The following is a 17840-nucleotide window of genomic DNA, read 5'->3' on the forward strand; positions in this document are numbered from 1 at the left end:
GCTTACACACAACTCCCTGGATTCTGGTTTAATTCTATTGAATCCCTCAGATGATTTTATATAACTTTATATCTTATAATAGTCACTCAAATGTATTCCTATGTATGGGGTAGTTTTGATGCTATTAAAAATGGAATTATTCCTGTTGTCTCTCCCAGTCCTCTCTCCCTCTGCCTCCCCACACATGATCCCTCCTATTTCTCTCCCCATGTCCTCCCCCATCCAGTCCCCCCTCTCCATGCACCCACCATGTCTATTCTATTTCCCCTTCTCAGTGAGATTCACATGTCCCCCATTATCCCTCCTTGTTATTTAGCTTCTTTGGATTTTTGGGTTGTAGTACGCTTATCCTTTACTTACTGACAACAGCCACTTATAAGTGAGTACATACCACGTTTGTCTTTCTGGGTCTGGTCACCTCACTCAGGTTGATCTTTTCTAGTTCTATCCATTTGCTTGCAAATTTCATTATATCATTGTTTTTACTAGCTGAGTAGTACCCCATTATGTAAAACGAACCACATTCTCTTCATCCATTCTTTGGTTGAGGGATATCTAGGTTGTTTCCAGTTTCTGGTTATTACAAATAAAGATGCTGTGACCATACTTGAGCAAGTGTCCTTGTTGGTATGATGGAGCGTCCTTTGGATATATGCCCAGGAATGGTATAGCTGGTTCTTGAGGTAGATCTATTCCCAATTTTCTCAGAAACTGCCAATTTGATGTCCAAAGTGGATGTACAAGTTTGCAGTCCCATCAGCAATAGAGGAGTGCTCCCCTTGCCCTACAACCTTGTCAGCATGAGCTGTTGTTTGAGTTTTTTTTTTTTTTTTTTTAATCTTAGCCATTCTTATACATGTAAGATGGAATCCTAGAGTTGTTTTGATTTGCATTTCCCTGGCAACTGGAAAGGGGGATCTCTACAGTGAGCTACAAAACCTAGGACAATGGAAACTCCTAGGCATCTATGAGGGTGATACTAGCTAGGATTCATAGCAGTGGAGGATATGGAGCCTGAACCAGCTATCTCCTGCAAGACTTCCAAAGGAGGGATCGTGATACCAACTCAGCCACAAAACCTTCAATCTACAATTTGTCTTGCCTACAAGATGTGCAGGGATAAAGATGGAGCAGAAATAGAATGGCCAACCAATGACTGGTCCAGCTTGACACTCATGTCATGAGAGGGAGCTCTCCCCTTACGCTATTAATGATATTCTGTTACACTTGCAGACAGGAGCCTAGCTAGCATAACTGTTATCAGAAAGGCTTCACCCAGAAACTGATAGAAACAGATGGAGAAAACCACAGTGAATGTTAGGTGGAGCTTGATGAATCCTGTGGAAGACGGGAGGAAGGATTGTGGGAGGCAGAGAGGTCAAGGATATCACAAGAAAACCTACAGAACCAACTAACCAGGGCCCATAGGGGCTCAGGGAGACTGAACTACCTACCACAAAGCATGCATGGGACTGACCTAGGCCCTTTGCACATATGTAACAGTTGTGTAACTTGATCTTCATGTGGCACTACTATCCGTGGGAGCAAGTCTCTGACTCTGTTGCCTGCCTTTAAGTCTGTTTTTCACCATTGGGCTGCCTCTTCTAGCCTCAACAGAAGAAGATACACCTAGACTTACTGTAACTTGATATGCCAAGACTGGTTGAAATCTATGGGAAGCCTCCCTTTTTCTGGAGAGGAGTAGATTTTGGGGTGGGGGGAGGTTGACTGAGAGGAGAGGAGAGAGGGGAAACTGGTCAAAATGTAAAGGAAATTAGTTAATTAATTAAAATAATAAATAAAAATAACATTTTAAAACACATTGGAATTATTGCAAAATTTTACCTAATTGTTTCTGTTAATATGGAGAATTATGGTTGATTTTAACATTATTAACCTCATATTATTAATTATTATTATATTATTGTGTTAGAACATGTATTACTTGAACTTTTTAAAATTGAATTTTATTTGTATGGATTAGTTCTTTGTCTGCATATATGTCTATGCACCGTGGCCTGGTATCCTTGGAGTCCAGAAGAGTCCATCGGATCCCCTGGGACTGCGGTTATAGGTCTTTGTGATTTGTCATGTGGGTGCTGGAATTTGATCCTGGCTCCTCTGGAAGAGCAGCCAGTGCTTTTAACCTCTGAGCCATCTCTCCAGCTCCTCATAGATTATATATATGTTTCTTTGAATCTATATATCATCTGCAAATAGTTACATTAATTAAATAATGTTTAATGATTGTATAATTTGATAATTACTTAATATCCAATTCTAAAAACACCAAATTTGTTAATTTGTTTATATGTCCTTGGTTCCCTGGAGAGAGCTATGAAGTGTATTTTGAACTGAAAGTGGGTTGTGCTGATTTTGATAGGCATTATCTGGTCTGTTGTTTTATTTTGTTTTTCTTGAGAAAGAGAGAGGGAGAGGGGGAGGGGGGGAGAGGGAGAGAGGACAGAAAAGGGAGCCAAATCCTTGTCTGGGATTGCAGGTGCTGGTCAGCTGCCTGACGTGAGTTCTGAGAACCAGATTTGGGATATTTTACAAGAACATCTGGTGTTCTTAACCTCTGAATCATCTCTTCAGACCCTTGTTTTGTATTTTTAGAGAGTTTCTTTATGTAGCCCAGGCTGCATAAAGAACTCACTACTATCCTCCTGCCTCAGTCTTTGTAGCACTAGGATTACAGGCACATGCCACAATGTCTGCTTGTTTTCTTTTTTAAAGAAAAATATTACTATTTTATGTCCAAGGAGGACTCTTCCTCCTCTTCTTCCTCTTCCTCCTCTTCTTCCTCCTCCTCTTCATTTCGAGACCAGGTCTCTCTATCAAGCCCTGGCTGTCTTGAAACTCAAAGTTTAGAGAGAGTTGGCCTCAAACTTAGAGATCTACCTGCCTATGCCTCCTGAGCACTAAAATCAAGGGTACATGCCACCACTCATGGCCTCAGGATTCTTCTGTTTTTTTTTTTTTGTTGTTGTTGTTGTTGCTTTTTTGTTTTTGTTTTTTTTTTAATTGCTAGTCTCAAGCATGAATTCACTACTTTCCTTTAACATATTTTATTTGCCATATCTCTTATGTCCCCTAGAGGGAGTGATTTTATTATGTGAACACAATGTTGTGTTGATAGTAGATGCTTCATGACTCCACAGAGTTGATAAGTTCCACAGGCCAGCTCCCAGGGTATGAGCCAGTGCAGACCAGAGTGTGGAGAAGGCTCAGCATCCTGGGCCCTAACTGGGCCCATGGGCTCATTCCAGCACCGTTGTGAGGGTCTTCTCTCCTGTCCTAAGTCTTCCATGGTGCTGCCTATAGTGGTACCTTGTGTCCTGGGCTTCTGCTGCCAGCTCTGTATGTCTCATCACCAAATTGTGCTCAGCCCAGAGCTCTCATCTGGTTGGGTTGTGTCTGAATCCACCAGGCTTCTTCTCTTCTCAGGGTGTTTTTATAGTTCTGATGTGCTTTGTCTCCAAAGGTTTTATGTAATGAAAGTTTTGCCCCATGTGTGATAGTACTGAAATGTGGTGGGGCCTTTAAAAGATGGAACCTTGTAGGTGTCGATATAAATGTTTTTGTGTGAGGATAGAGGCAAGTCTCTTGACATGGGTGGGGTCTCAGGAAATTCCATACAACAGGCTGCTATGACTGAGCCTGGCTCCTCCTTGGTCTCCTGCTTCCTCTCTAGTCACGCAGCTCAATCTCTTCCCTGCTACCCCTAATATGGGATGCTATCTGCCATGAGGGTCTCACTGCATCCTTGGATTTCAACAGCCATGAGGAAAGAGAGCCCATCTTCTTGCTAAAATACCAAGTCTCACTTATTTGGTTATGGCAGCAGTAGCTAGCTCCTCCACAGCCTTCCTTATCCTCCATGTGTGGTCTGTAGAACGTGCCCAGCCATTAACTTTCAGTGGCTCTCAAAGGCCAGCGTTCCTCAGTCCTGAGTGTACATCAGAATCACCCGGTGGGCTGGTAGGCCAGTTAAAGGTTGCATGGTGCTGAAAATTTTTGGGTCAGTGGATCTGGGCTAAGGTCTGGGATTTTGTCTGTGGTGTCAGCTGTGAGGCAATGCTCATGCTGCTGATTGGAAAGCAGTGTGAAACCCCCTGACCGAGGCACTGAGCAGGGAACCAAATGCGGCTCATTCTTTTTGTCTTTCATTTCTGAAGCGTTAATTAAAGCAAATCTGAAGCCAGAAAACTGTTTATGCCCTGATCTTTGGCAACCTGGGAATAGTACTCACAAGGCAATAGTCTGAGCTGGTGCATGGGGAGAGGTGTGGGGTTCCTGGGAAATACCACACAGATGGGTACAAGAACACGCATCTAACTTAGCTGCCGTTGGGAGGCCAGAGCCTGCTGTTCCAATAGATAAACGTACTATGTCATTGTGACCGATATGTTTTCTTCTCTGTAGTTGTTTTTCTCACTACCCAGAGTAGACTCTGGGACTTAGCTGGAATCTGGTGCAGCCGCCCAGAGAACACAAATGTCACACGCTGTAGCTCAGAAGGGCCTCAGAAGAGGAAGATCAAAGGACTTCAGATATCTCAGGTGGGCAAAGATGGAGGAAAACCAATTCCAGGCAGCCTGCCCCTCTCTACCCTCAGTTAGCAGGAGTTACTTCAGCATTGCATCTAGGTCCAGAGATCCCTCTGGTGATCCTTACATCCACCCACTCCCCTTCTCATGCAAATGAGCCCTCACAACTCACTCACTATAGATGGCCTGGCAGATCTCTGTATGTGGTTTACTGGCTTGGTATTTGAAATATGTTAACTCTCAAACATGTGTTAAAATCTGAAACTCCACTAAGGTGTAGGAGGAAGACACAGGATATAGTAAATGCAAGTTCAGGGTTCTCATAGCAACCATGGAAACATATTGGAGCACCCTCCTCCTCAACCTGGCCCTCCTTCAGCTCTGCCTGTCTCCAGGAAGGCCACCATCTTCCCTCTCACTGCACAAGCCAGAGACTGGAGAAGGAATCCTGGCAGGGCCGCTCCCTCAGCAGACCTCCCGCTAAGAGCATGCACACACTCACACATAGGCAGCTGACAAAGGCCTCTTTCTTTAGCTCTCAGCCCATCTGCCATCCGCTCTCTCCCCCATCCCCCTTCATCTGGGCTTGCAGCATCCGCTCTGGTCCCCACAATCTGTTCTGCACTTGGCAAAAAGAGTGTTATGCACTTGTGTGTCTGTCTGTCTATCTATTATCTATCTATCTATCTATCTATCTATCTATCTATCTATCTATCTATCGATCTATCTGGAACACACCTGTGCTATCAGCATCACAGAAGCACAACAAAAGGTTCTCTGCCTCACACACAGTGAAACAGACTGGCTCCAGGGCGCCCTGAGCTGCTATGTCTTACTGACCAGATTGACAGAGATGAGAATGGTTTTATAACACTGTTGATGGTTGAGGCTGGGGGGGGGGGAGGGAGTGGTCAGCAGACACTGTTATATGAATCACGGCCTGTAAACGGGGAGCTTTCTGGTCCATAATACTGTTGCTATGGTAATCGGCAAGTTTGGTCCAAGCTACACATCCTGATATGGCTTGACCCACTTCTAGGTACTTATAGGGTAGAGTGTTCATGATGACAACAGTCTGTAATGCATGTGGGTATAAACAATCTAGCAGTGAATCACGAGGTGCTGGGTAGAGGGCACATCTGTTCATGGAATTCTATAGAGCTGTAAAAACACCCAAAGAAATCCTCTATGTTCCTTACCGTATATGGGTATGTGAAAAAGCGACTTTGGAAAGGTGGTATGAACTTACATTATCTTTTTATCAGGCTCTTCTAAGGGAAACAATCAGACCCAGTGACATAAAGCTCTAACAAGCTAATTAGTCACCCACAGGGAGGAGACCACTCCTTACATCCTCTGTTGCTCCTTCAGAACTTCAAACCAGACCCCTGCACTACCCATTCCAAAGCGTTGCACAAGTCATTTCAACGCATGCTGTCAGCACTGACCAGGTACCTGGCCCTTAGTGGTGCCTCACTATTTGTTGAATGGACAACATGTTCTCCCCCTTTGGAGTATGTGCCGTGCTAGGTACTACTGTGATTTCAGGTGCATTTGCACCGGCCTGACTGCCAGCCGAGGGTACTACTGGGAATCTGAGGGATTTGGGGATCCCAGCTCCTTTCTGTCTTTCTATTGGCTTTCTGGCCTCCATAAGATGATCAGTGTGTTCTCACAATCCCTGCCGTGCTGTGCTGCCCACCACAGGCCCTTAAACAGTTGAGACAGTCAGTCACAGGTGGACACTGTAAAACTCTGGGCCCAAATAAACCTTTCAGTCCTGTAAGTTGATGGTCTCCATTATTTTCCGGGATAATTCTTCGTGTAAAATGTTGCCCCCAGAGCTGGCCAGCTAACAAGCTCAGCTGCCACCCAGGCCCAGATCCAGGATTTGAGTTGGCCCACTCCAACATCTACATCCTATGTGAACTGTTGGGGCACCCAAAAGGGCCAGTCCTGCTGATCCAAAGCTACAGAATCTCCATGACATAGGGCAACAACAGGATAACTGGGAGGATCAAATATTGATGGTGTCACAGAAGCCAGAGACCTCAAACCAGACCAATGACACATTGCAATCAACATTTACAAGGGAAGATGTGTGAACAAAGGGATATACTGTGGGACACACTGTGACACACCACAGCTTCTGTGAGGAGATGTTTTCTATGCTGTGTGTGTGTGTGTGTGTGTGTGTGTGTGTGTTCTATTTTGAGGGGAGGTTGCAAGAGCTCAGGGTAGATATGAGAGGACACGGAGATGGACAGGGCTAATTTATTCAGATAATAATACCAAATAAAGTCTAGGAGAATAGACTAAGTCATTCTTTTTAGAATTGTGTAGGTCAAGGTGTCAGTAGGAAGCCGGTGGTACTTTCAGATGACATAGAAATGGGAAATTCAGTGAAAAGACTATTAGCAAAGGTGGGTTGGAGCTAAAAGCTCAAAGGACCACATCCCAGTGTTAGCAGCACAGAGCAGCCATTAGCACTTCAAGCCTAAAGGAGAGAGGAGGGGGATGCTTTCTGGAACCCAGTGAGCCTGGCAGCCATGGGAAAGGGCTCTAGGGCAGTGTCTATAGGCTAGCAGGAGCACATGGCCAATTCATTACATTAGTCTATAAGGAGAGCAAAAGTCAGGGAGAAACCCAGCACCACTCTCTTCAACTCTCTCCTGTCTTCTTACAGTATTTTCCGCCAGGCAAACCCAAACAGTGGGCTAGGGGCCTGTCCTAGTTTGTTTTCTATTACTGCGATAAAATACCATCACCAAAAGCAGCTAGGGGAGAAAAAGGTTTATTTGGGTTACACTTTCACATCATGGTCCATCATTAAAGGAAGCTCAACTCAAGGAAGGAACCTGATAGTCAAAACTGAAGCAGAGCTCATGGAGGGATGCTTCTTACTGGCCTACTCTTCATCACTTGCTCATTCTGCCTTCTCAGGACCACTACCCAGAGACTGAACCATCCACAGTCCGCAGTGTTCTTCCACATTAATCATTACTTGTGAAGATGTCTCGCCGACTTACCTAAAGGCCAATCTGATGGAGGTACTCCATTTTTTTTTTCAGTTGAGGTTTCCCCTTCCTAGATTGTGTCAAGTTGACAAAAATCCAACTGGCTCAGAGCCTACAGGTCATCTTCCTGGACCCAGGGCATGGTAGGAAAGGGGGTAGAGTAGTCCCAGAGGAACAACAAAGGGACTCTGTGCAGCTCACTCCTACTCCTCCTGCCGTTCCCAAGGGTGGAGAAATCCCACCAGCCAGCCAGTACATGATCACGGTGACTCAGATGTAGTTTTGCTTGGAACCTGAGATGCTCACTTGTTCCACCACAGGAGGGAATGAGAGAAACAAACAGTTAATTAATGCAAAGCAGGCCAGGTGCCAGGGACCACGTTGTATGCTGTAGTTTGGAAACACATCTGGCATGTTCTGGAGCCACAGCTGTAACAACAGGTGCAGTTGAAGTCATATCAAATGTATAGAAGTCCCTTGTCATGTCTCCACGTCTCAGAAGACATCTATCCAGAGAGGAGTCAAATCAGGTGGGAAGAAACAGTCAGCCCATTCTCACATAGACTGTTCTCATCCCAGTAACAGAGGCCTCTGCAGCTTCCTTGTGTGTGCGCTTGGGGCGGGAGGCTTGCGGGTGGGTGCCTCTGCCCTTCCTACCAAGGCAGGAGCTTGTTTTTCTGGAGATATGGAAATAAGATACCACAGTGAAAGCTGCAAGCTGCTCACATATTTTGTAGGGCAAACAGAGGCTGGGATTAAAAGGAAGATCAGGGGTTAAAACAGCAGAGCCTGGAGCACTGAGGAAAATGAAGAAGAGGGCTCTAGCAGGGAGTAAGATAATCGAGCTAGACAGATAACAAGAGGGACAAGGCTTTGAGCCAATGATAAGCAAACCAGCCGTCCCTCAAAGCCCCCGAGGAACACATATTAGGCACGCTCATCTTTTCACGCATCATTGCTTCTACTGCAGCTCATGGTGACAGACTCTACTGTAGGGATGGCTGTTAACAAGAAGTTTCCATGTAGGACACCATCCCCGACCATCCTATAGACAAGGAACTGAGTTTGACATAACAAGAAGGGCTGCGGCTATATCCTAGACACTGAGATAGAGCTAACTTTCTGCCATGGTAGAGCTACGTGTTGATCTAGTAAATGTGACAGCGAAAACAGTACTTGAGACACCTGCAAGGTAGGGCAAGTAACTTTGGCCAAGTGACTAAGAGCTAACGGACATTGAAGTCATAATTGAAGCCAAAGATGGGGTCTGAGTATGGCTTCAACTACTCCTGAGTGGGCAGCTCATGAACAGTGCATGAGTACCATAGAGCATGTGGACCCTTCCTTCTACTGGCTTGGTCCATGATAGTCCAGAGATTAACCAATCTCTAAAGCCGTGACCTCAGTCTTCTGTCCACTTTCTTCCCTTGCTCTATAGAGATGGTGGGCAGAGGGGATCCGAGGATCTTCTTTTTCACTGAAGCCCCTCCTAACTCTTGGTAGTTTCTCACAGTTTTGTCCCTCACTTAATTTCTCACTTTCCCTCAATTTCTCACTTTCATGTAATAATTCTTCATCAAGCCTGGTTCTGTTTTGCATACTCCCACATGAAGAGCTGTGCCATTAATTTTCTTTGCAATGAGACAATGAACTTGGAGCCACTGTCCTAGATTGATTTTGATGGCTATGAGGGTCTGGCATCTGGGGCACTTGGTCATATACAACAGGCTTTGAAGAAAGGTCTTGTTTAACTGAAAACACCGCATCATTACTGCGCTGGCCCTCAATCCATGGGTCAGGAGAGCCTATGAAGAGGGTGAGGGGCTTTGAGTGTCTGTCTCTGTCACAGTCAGTCGTCAGAACAGGTAGTAACTCCAGGATAAAGCTTCAGCTCCAGGCTTGGGGCAAACGCCAACTGACTACCATGAACCATTTTGGTGGTTAAGCATGGTGACCTTTTGTTCATCTAAGTATTTTCTAAACATGTCCTCAGGCTTACTGTCATTTTAGAGCCCATGTCTGAAAGTCCTTAAAAGGTTTTGAAATTTCCTTTATCCCAGTGTGCATGTGTTCCTAGTAAAGGGCCACAGGCATCTATAGGGAGGAACTAAGGGGGAGATTACATCATGTAACTGTGACAGTGTTGCAAGGTCTTCCCAGGGACATCCTGACACCCTGTGCAATCAATGTACTCTAGTGTTTTTTGTTTGTTTGTTTGTTTTTGTTTTTAAATTATTATCATTATTTTAAATTTTATAGGTATGGATGTTTTGCCTGTCTTTGGAGAGCACTGATCCCCTAGAATGGGAGTCACAGATGGTTTTGAACTGCCACCTGGGTGCTGGGTCCTCTATAAGAGCAAGACATGTACTTAACTGATGACCCATCTCTTTAGTCCTAAGATTCTAGTTTTCACTTTGTCTTCAGTCTGGAGATTTGGCTGCCGTTCATTTCATCCCTGGATGAACTGTCTGTTTTGTGTGTGTGACTGAAGGCTTTGCTATAATCTGTTTTGGTCTGAATATTGTGTGCCCACAATAACCATAGGCTAAAACCTAATCTCCAGAATGCTGGTATTAGGGTGGTATTAGAGGGTTAATTAGATAATGAAGGAGGAGACCCAAGGAAAATTCCCCTTATAGGGGTTTGCTTCAGCTAGTTTTCTCTTTATGCAGGACACAGTGTAAAGGCAGGCCATTTGCAAAGCAGGAAGACAGAAAACCAAATCTGCTTCAACCTTGATCTTGAAGTTTCTAGCTTCTAGAACTATGAGAGTCAGATGTCTGTTGTGTATAAGCCATTCTGTTTCTTATTTTGTTTTTTTAACTAATAAAGTAATTAAATTAATTCATGTGAATGCACACACAATACAGCATGCGTGTGGAGGTCAGAGATGACTTGCAGGAGTCGGTCCTCTTTCTTCATTATGTGGGTCCAACTCAGGTCATCAGCCTTGGCCGCAGACATCTTGACCTGCTAAGCCATTCAACTCTTCTTTTGTTATAACATCCTCTGGAGACTCAGGTAAGCTGTTTGGTCTCTTCAAAAGATCCTGGCATGTCAGGATCTCAGGCCAGTCTCTCCTGAGAGTGATAGCCAGAGAGATACCACTTCTCAGCAATGATAACTGTTTAGCTAGCCCCCACTGTGGTGGCAGTCCAAACTCTGCTGGAAAGCACAGCCTTCTTCTCACTCTTCCCAGGTCCCCTGTGATAGCACTCAGCTTCCCAAGGACAAACAGCGGTAGTCATTCATCAGACGAGCCCTCCGGCTTTCGGGTGGTTTTGTGCCTGCTCTATACCGTACATTCTCTGGTGGGCATCAGTGTGAAATACCAAAACCTTGTCATGTGACACCCACACTCAAGCTCCCATGGCTCTATTTACTGTGTGGGAGTCACGTGATGGAATACCCAGTCTTGTTTTTTAGGCCACAATCCAGCAGTGAAGCCCTTTGCTACTTCGATTAAATATTTAAGCTTGGGTCTCTTCGAGAGACCAGCTCTATTGCCTGAAGTTCTTCCCATGAGAAAAGGTCTCTTTTCTTCATTCAGGAATCTTCTGAATGGGGCCTACCCCTTCCCTAACAGGGCCCTGACTCTGGCTTAGTATTGCTAAGGTTGTGAATCCAACCACCTCTAAGGTCCTGGGCCAGGACTTTCATGGTTTAGGGAGATGAGGTTATGCTTAAATGCTGTCACTTGCCTCAGCTGGTCATCCATCAACCTGAGTCACGTTCTCTCTTTTCCTCCCTTCAGTCACCAGATGCTCTCAATGCAGACATCATCTACATCCACTTGGTTTGTGTTTCCCATAGGTGGAGACCCCAGGAGCTTCAGAGCTATGTGGCATGGCCTCTCCTCTGCCCCTGCCTGACCAGCTGTGTACCTCTGAATCCTAGCCTCCATGCTGGCCTCCTCCACCACTTGCATCCCATGCACTCCTAATGTGCTCCAGCACACCCAAGGTAGAACCTCCTGAGCAAGCACCTCCCTGCAGAAGCGTGCCCAGTACAGGAGGCAGAGGGATAGCAGGACAGGGCAGCAGAATATGTTGAACTGAATGATCCCCTGGTGACTTCCTAGCTGTGGCTCAGTGGCATGGGGCACTATGGAGGAGCCAGCAGCTCTGATTGTCTGTTCTACCTCAAGGTAAGTGGGCTACCAGACACCTATACATGCTCGAGACTTGGCATAGGGAAGGTGGCTAGGGACAGTTCCAGTTCTGGGCTTGAGAATGCTATGTGACTCTGGAGATATGAAGGCGATGCCCTAACAGTCTAGGCACAGGCCTAGAAGACAACCTGGTGTGGCTGAATGTGAAATGTCTCCCATTGGCTCTGGTGACTGCTTAAGAAGCTGGGGAAATTTTGAGGAGGTGGAGCCTCCTTTGAGGAAGTGAGTCACTAGGGGTGGGCCTTGAGACTTTATAACCCAGACTGCTGCTTCTCAGTGCCTGCCATGGACTCAGGGACAGCAGTGGCCAGGCAGCCCACCTAGCTCTGGCTTCTCCTTGAAGAGCTGTAACACTTTGGTCATTCTGGCCACACCTGAGTCCCAGGAGGCCTTTTGCTCACACTGGCCAGGCAAAAAAAAAAAAATCCCTGCTGTCTGTGCCCTATGCAGACCAGCACTTTAGGAGGAGACACAATGCAACCAGTGACAGATGTTAAGATGGGAAGCATTCTAAAGCTTTAAAGTTGACGGATTATGGCCTGCCCTGGGATCATCTAAGCTGAGTAGATGCATGCATGCATCTTCATACAGATTGCTGACCAAATCCCATCTCCTAAATGCATGACATAATCCTTCAGTTGTATATGACACTGAAGTAGCATCAAGATGAAATCAAACCTTAGTCCCTGATGAGGGATTGTAGCAGGGGTCTTCAAGCCCTGCTATTCAGGAGAAGAGTGAGTTTAAGGCCCACCTGGGCTATACATTGAGTTTAGAAGCTGGATGGACAGCTTCATGAGACTCTTGTTTTGATTTGCTTTCTGTTGTGGAAAAAAAAAAAAAACTTGGGGAGGAGAGGGTTTATTTGCTCATATACCCTCATCACAGTTCATCACTGAGGGAAGCCAAAGAAGGAACTAGAGGCAAGAATGGATGCAGAGGCCATGGAGGAGTGTTGCTTGCCCTCTGTGGTTTGTTCAGCCTACTTTCTTGAAGAACATAGGACCACCTACCTAAGGGTGGTACCACCCATAGTGGGCTGGGCCCTCTCACCTCAATCATTAAGAAAAAGTCTCACAGACACATTCATAGGCCAATCCAAATACAGGCAACAGCTCAACTGAGATTCTCTCTTCCCAAATTGTGTGTGTGTGTGTGTGTGTGTGTGTGTGTGTGTTTTGGAGACACAGAGACAGTATGTCCTAGTTTGGGGTTTTAAGGTTTTACTGTTGAGAAGAGATACCATGACCAAGGTAACTCTTATAAGGACAACATTTAATTGGGGCTGGCTTACAGGTTCAGAAGTTCAGTCCATTATCATCAAGGCGGAGAGCATGGCAGTATCCAGGCAGGCATGGTGCAGGAGGAGCTGAGAGCTCTACATCTTCATCTGAAGACTGGCAGCAGAATACTCCCTTCCAGGCAGCCAGGACTAGGGAATTAAAGCTCACACCCACAGTGACACACCCACTTCAACAAGACCACACCTCCTAACAGTGCCACTCCCTGGGCCAAGCATATACAAACCATTACACAGTGTTTCTCTGTGTAGCCCCTGGCTGTAGACCAGTGTGGCCTCAAACTCACAGAGACCTGCCTGCCTCTGCCTCCTGAGTGCTGGGCTTAAAGGTGTGCACCACCAATGCTCAGCTTCCACGTATGTCAAGTTCGTTTGTATCAAGTTGCCCAAAACTAACCAACACAAACCCTTTCAAAATAGAAACAAAAAGAGGGCTAAGGCCATGTCTCAGTGGAAGAGTACCCCAGGGCCCTAAATCCCCAGCACTGAAGACAAGCCAGCGAATAAAACCCCAACCCTTTGATCCCCATGTCATAGGAAAGATATTCATTCAGAGCTGGGCCCCTAGAGCTGCATCCAGTTCAAGCAGCCGGGGGCTCCCCACTCTACTGATGCCCTATCCAGATGCAGTTTGCTTTCCTGCCCATGGTGACTTGAAGGTCCTGTAACAAAATCAGGGCAGGCTGGTCTGCATCCATATCTGTAAGGCAGACCATGAGGGGCCCTGCCTCTGAGTATCCCCAATACCTGGGGTCTCTATGGGACCCAGGTCTGGGGGAAGCTCCTGTGTTTGGTGTCAGGTGAAGCCATGCCGTGTGGCTCTCTATCTCGGTCAGGACCCTGGTTTCTCCCAACCAGTGCTCCTATGCTCTCCTTCCCTCTGCCAGGCTTCACTCAAGCCCCACTGTGCCCTCCAAGAACAAACTTAGTGAAATGATTATGGGGCCTTGTAAGAACACTTTTGTTTAACAGGTGATTGGTAGTTAAAGCTGAGGGCACATTCAAGGTGAATAAAATAGATTTGGGGGGGATAAGAAAGGCCTTACAATTACTTTTTAAATATTTTGTTTCACCTGCTCACACGTTCAATTGGCAAACCTTTACTGAGTGTCTACTCTGCACAGGCATTGTTCATGAGCTGAGAGCACACAGTGAATGTTAGGTGTCTAAGCAGGTCAGCCTGTCTGAGTGCAGGGAACTGTTATCAGCCTCTATGGGCCTTCTATGGTATCTCTGGATAAATAAAAGATTGCAGGTACAACAGAAGTAAAAAAAGCAGGCGCAGGCTGAGAAAAGCAAGCAGCCAAGCTCCCCAGGTCCAGTGTAGTTATGTGGGCAGTGTGTAGAATAGAGGGCTTTCTTGGAGTACTGGGGAGAGGGCCCTGAAGGAGACTCCAGGGACATCAGCAAAGGCCTCTGTCAGGAACTGGACATGGCTGAGCTCTGCAAGCTGTAGTCATGCAGAGACGGAAAGTTATCAGGCCAGTCTGGGGTCCCTGCCCACAAGGCTGGCAGGAGAGGAGCTGGAAGGTGCCAGGCCATGCTGGAACTGAGCACTGGGAAGGATAGGCACCCTGTCTTGAAGTATCTTAACTAAAGCTTCTCTGAGAATGCATCAGAGGACTGCAGCAGAGATGCAACCCCGCTGCTAAGGAATGGCTCCTCTTTCTCTGGAAACTAGAAGGCACTTCCTAGACTCACACAGTGTTGTATACAGTGTGCCAAGAGTGTTTCTGAGCCAGGTGGCCAGATTGTGGAGGTGAGGGGAATCTAGCAAGGCCATTGGTGCAGGATGAGACACAGGACTGGTGAGGTGGATGTAGAGAAATGGGATGCAGGGCAGCACACCTTCTCAGCCCTTAGCTCATCTGGGAGCCGACTGCTGCCTATCTGCCCTCCGTACAGGTGTCAGTGATAGCTTGCTTCTCAACAGTGATCCACCAGGTCTTCCCAGGCTGAACCCCGGGTCCTCTTTCAGGGGGACCTGAGAAAGAAGGACCTTGAATTTGTTCTTTCCTCTTGTGCTGAAAGCATTTGCTCTTGGGTCAGGATGCTTCTCACCAGACCTGGTCTCAAGAATGGCCAGAGAGCAGAATATGGATGTGGTTTACCTACATTTACCCCAGAGTAGTCTGCAGAGAACTTAGCAGACTGGAGAAGCACAGCCTCACTTATGGTGGGCCTCCAAGGGTGTCTCTGACTGGATCTAGGGGCTCCCTTTTGTCACAGCTGTGTCACCACTATACCATCGAAATGTAGCAACAGCTTTCCTTATTCTCAGGCACTCCCAACATGTGCTTCATTCACATTTATGTATTTGTACAACATCTTCCATGTAAGAACATATTAGAAAGAACACATTAGAAAACACATTAGAAAGAACACATTAGAACAAACACATTATGGTGGTTTGTCAGTGTCAAGCCCAATGGATCCTAGGTTTAGGCACATGAGTCTTTCTCTAGATGGTTCTTCTGGGTCCTGCCATGGGTACCACTCTTCTAGGTTTTGAAAAACCCACCTTTAGACTTGGCCAGATCATCACAAAATTGACACCAAATAACCACTGACCGAGATCCTAGCTCAGCCCTCATGTTTTGAGAGGAGACTGGAGAAACGTGGTCACTTATGGGTAAGACAAGTTCAGCAGAGCAGGAAGAAAGGAGAGATAAAGTTGGGGCTTTGGGTGAGACCCCTCAGATCAGGGTCCTTCCCTATAGAGAAGCAAAACAATGCAGTTAGCTCTGAGCCCCCACATATATAGCTCAACAGAGCCATCCTGTGTGCCCATGCCATGCTGATGGTCACACAGAGCCAAGTGTCACCATTGATAGAATGTTCCTTAGAGCTTCACACTGTGGCTTGCTTTTAAGCAGGAGCTGGGCCTCCAGGACATCCAGTCTCCTGAAGCAGTTACTTGAACTGTTGCCTTATAGGTACCTCACACCTCAGTTTCCCCTTTGGACATTTTGCTCTGACTTCAGGACACATCACTTTAAAATACATTTAAAGCTGACCCAAGGACCTAGGGCAACAAATGTTGCTGTTCTTCCTGGAACCCCCCTCATATGTACTGGTACTAGGGAACCACAAACAGCTCTCTGGGTCTTATTGTATTCTAGCCTCTGCCTTTTGTCTCTACTTCTCTGTGGAACTATACAGCCAGAGTCTGGTGTCACCTGTCTTCTTCAGTCACTTCTATATTTGACATTTTGAGGCAGGGTCTCACCGAACCTGGAGCTCACTGATTGGTAAACTCCAGGGAGCCTCCTGTCCTCATCTCCCCATTATGGACTTGCTGCATGCTCTCATGCAAACCACTGCACTCAGCAGTTTTTACATGGCTTCTGGGGAACCCCATGCTTCTTAGCTCCTCATGGTTACACAGCAAGCATTTCATTCACTGAGCCAGATCTCTAACCCCTCAGCCAGGATTCCTAAGGCTGCAGGAGTATCCTTGAAATCAGAATTGACTCATATTGCTGAAATGTCCAGAGGCAGAGAGATCAGACATAGCTGGACCCCGAACCTACAGTGACACCTTCATGGTTCATTGTCTGTTCATCCCCCATTTTTATTTGTGGGTTGCTCCATAGGTGCAGCTGGAAGCTCTCATCATCCCTAGTGTGTACCATCTCAGTTGCATGAGACTGAGACTGGACTGCATGGAGCCTGCCAGGAATGACCTGGATCACATACCTGCTCAAGCAGAGATGGAGAGAAGGGATGGACTACATGGATCATTGTGATGCAACTTTTGTGTCCATCCCTGTGGCACAGGAGGGCCAAGCCCAGCACCTAATCCACGGGTCAGAACACAGTGGGTCCTAAGGCAACATCTGAATAGGGACAACCAGAAGAAGGGTGAACTGTTCTGGGAAAATCAAACCCAGAGCCTTACCATACTACCCAAGCATTCTACTATTGAGCTAAATCCCAGACTTGCCTTTCCAGACACTTTAAATTCTTGGTTGAATCTCAAACGTGAAACCATTGAACATGGACTTAACTGTGTATTACAGCCACTCCGCTGTCTGAACTATCTACATGGACAGTAACTATGTATTACAGCCACTCTGCTGTCTGAACTATCTACATGGACAGTAACTGTGTATTACAGCCACTTTGCTGACTGTACTATCTATATGGACTCAACTGTGTATATAGTCACTTCACTGACTGTACTATCTACATGGACAGTAACTATGTATTACAGCCACTCTGCTGACTGTACTATCTACATGGACAGTAACTGTGTATTACAGCCACTCTTCTGTCTGTACTATCTACATGGTCAGTAACTGTGTATTACAGTCGCTTCACTGACTGTACTATCTATATGGACTCAACTGTGTATACAGTCACTGCTGTCTGTACTGTCATCTGTACTATAGATGCTGTCTACAGCTACACCATATCTGTGATGTGCTCTCTGTCCTCGCCACCAGAGAACAACAAAGATCTGCACTGTGCTGATTTCCACTCATGGTAAGTTCTCTTGTAATGAGCAGAGGGCTGCCTTTCCCCAGCACATCAGCACCACACTGCGGCTCCTTCCTTACAGGCTCTGCCATGATCACAGACAAGGGCTGTGTTCGCTCCGCTCCTCAGGCACCCTGCCCTTCAGTCTAGACACTGTGGCACCACAGGCCAGGATTTGGAGGAATGGGGACAAGAGGCGTCTATTTATGAATGTTCATTTGTTGCCATAAAGGCTTGATTTATTTTTCCTTTTCAGAATCTACATCCTATACTCAGCCAAGAAATCAGTAGTATTTAGGTTTTTTGGAAGATACTTT

General features: G+C 46.2%; 1 pseudogene; it reads right to left on the bottom strand.

The window, feature by feature from the left end:
* Nucleotides 1-11474, bottom strand: part of LOC117708767 (ADP/ATP translocase 2 pseudogene) — a 33743-nt pseudogene extending 22269 nt beyond the window's left edge.
* Between the last annotated feature and the right edge of the window lie 6366 nt (nt 11475-17840).

This window comes from Arvicanthis niloticus, chromosome 1 (genome assembly GCF_011762505.2).
Source record: "Arvicanthis niloticus isolate mArvNil1 chromosome 1, mArvNil1.pat.X, whole genome shotgun sequence".
Classification (NCBI taxonomy): domain Eukaryota; kingdom Metazoa; phylum Chordata; class Mammalia; order Rodentia; family Muridae; genus Arvicanthis; species Arvicanthis niloticus.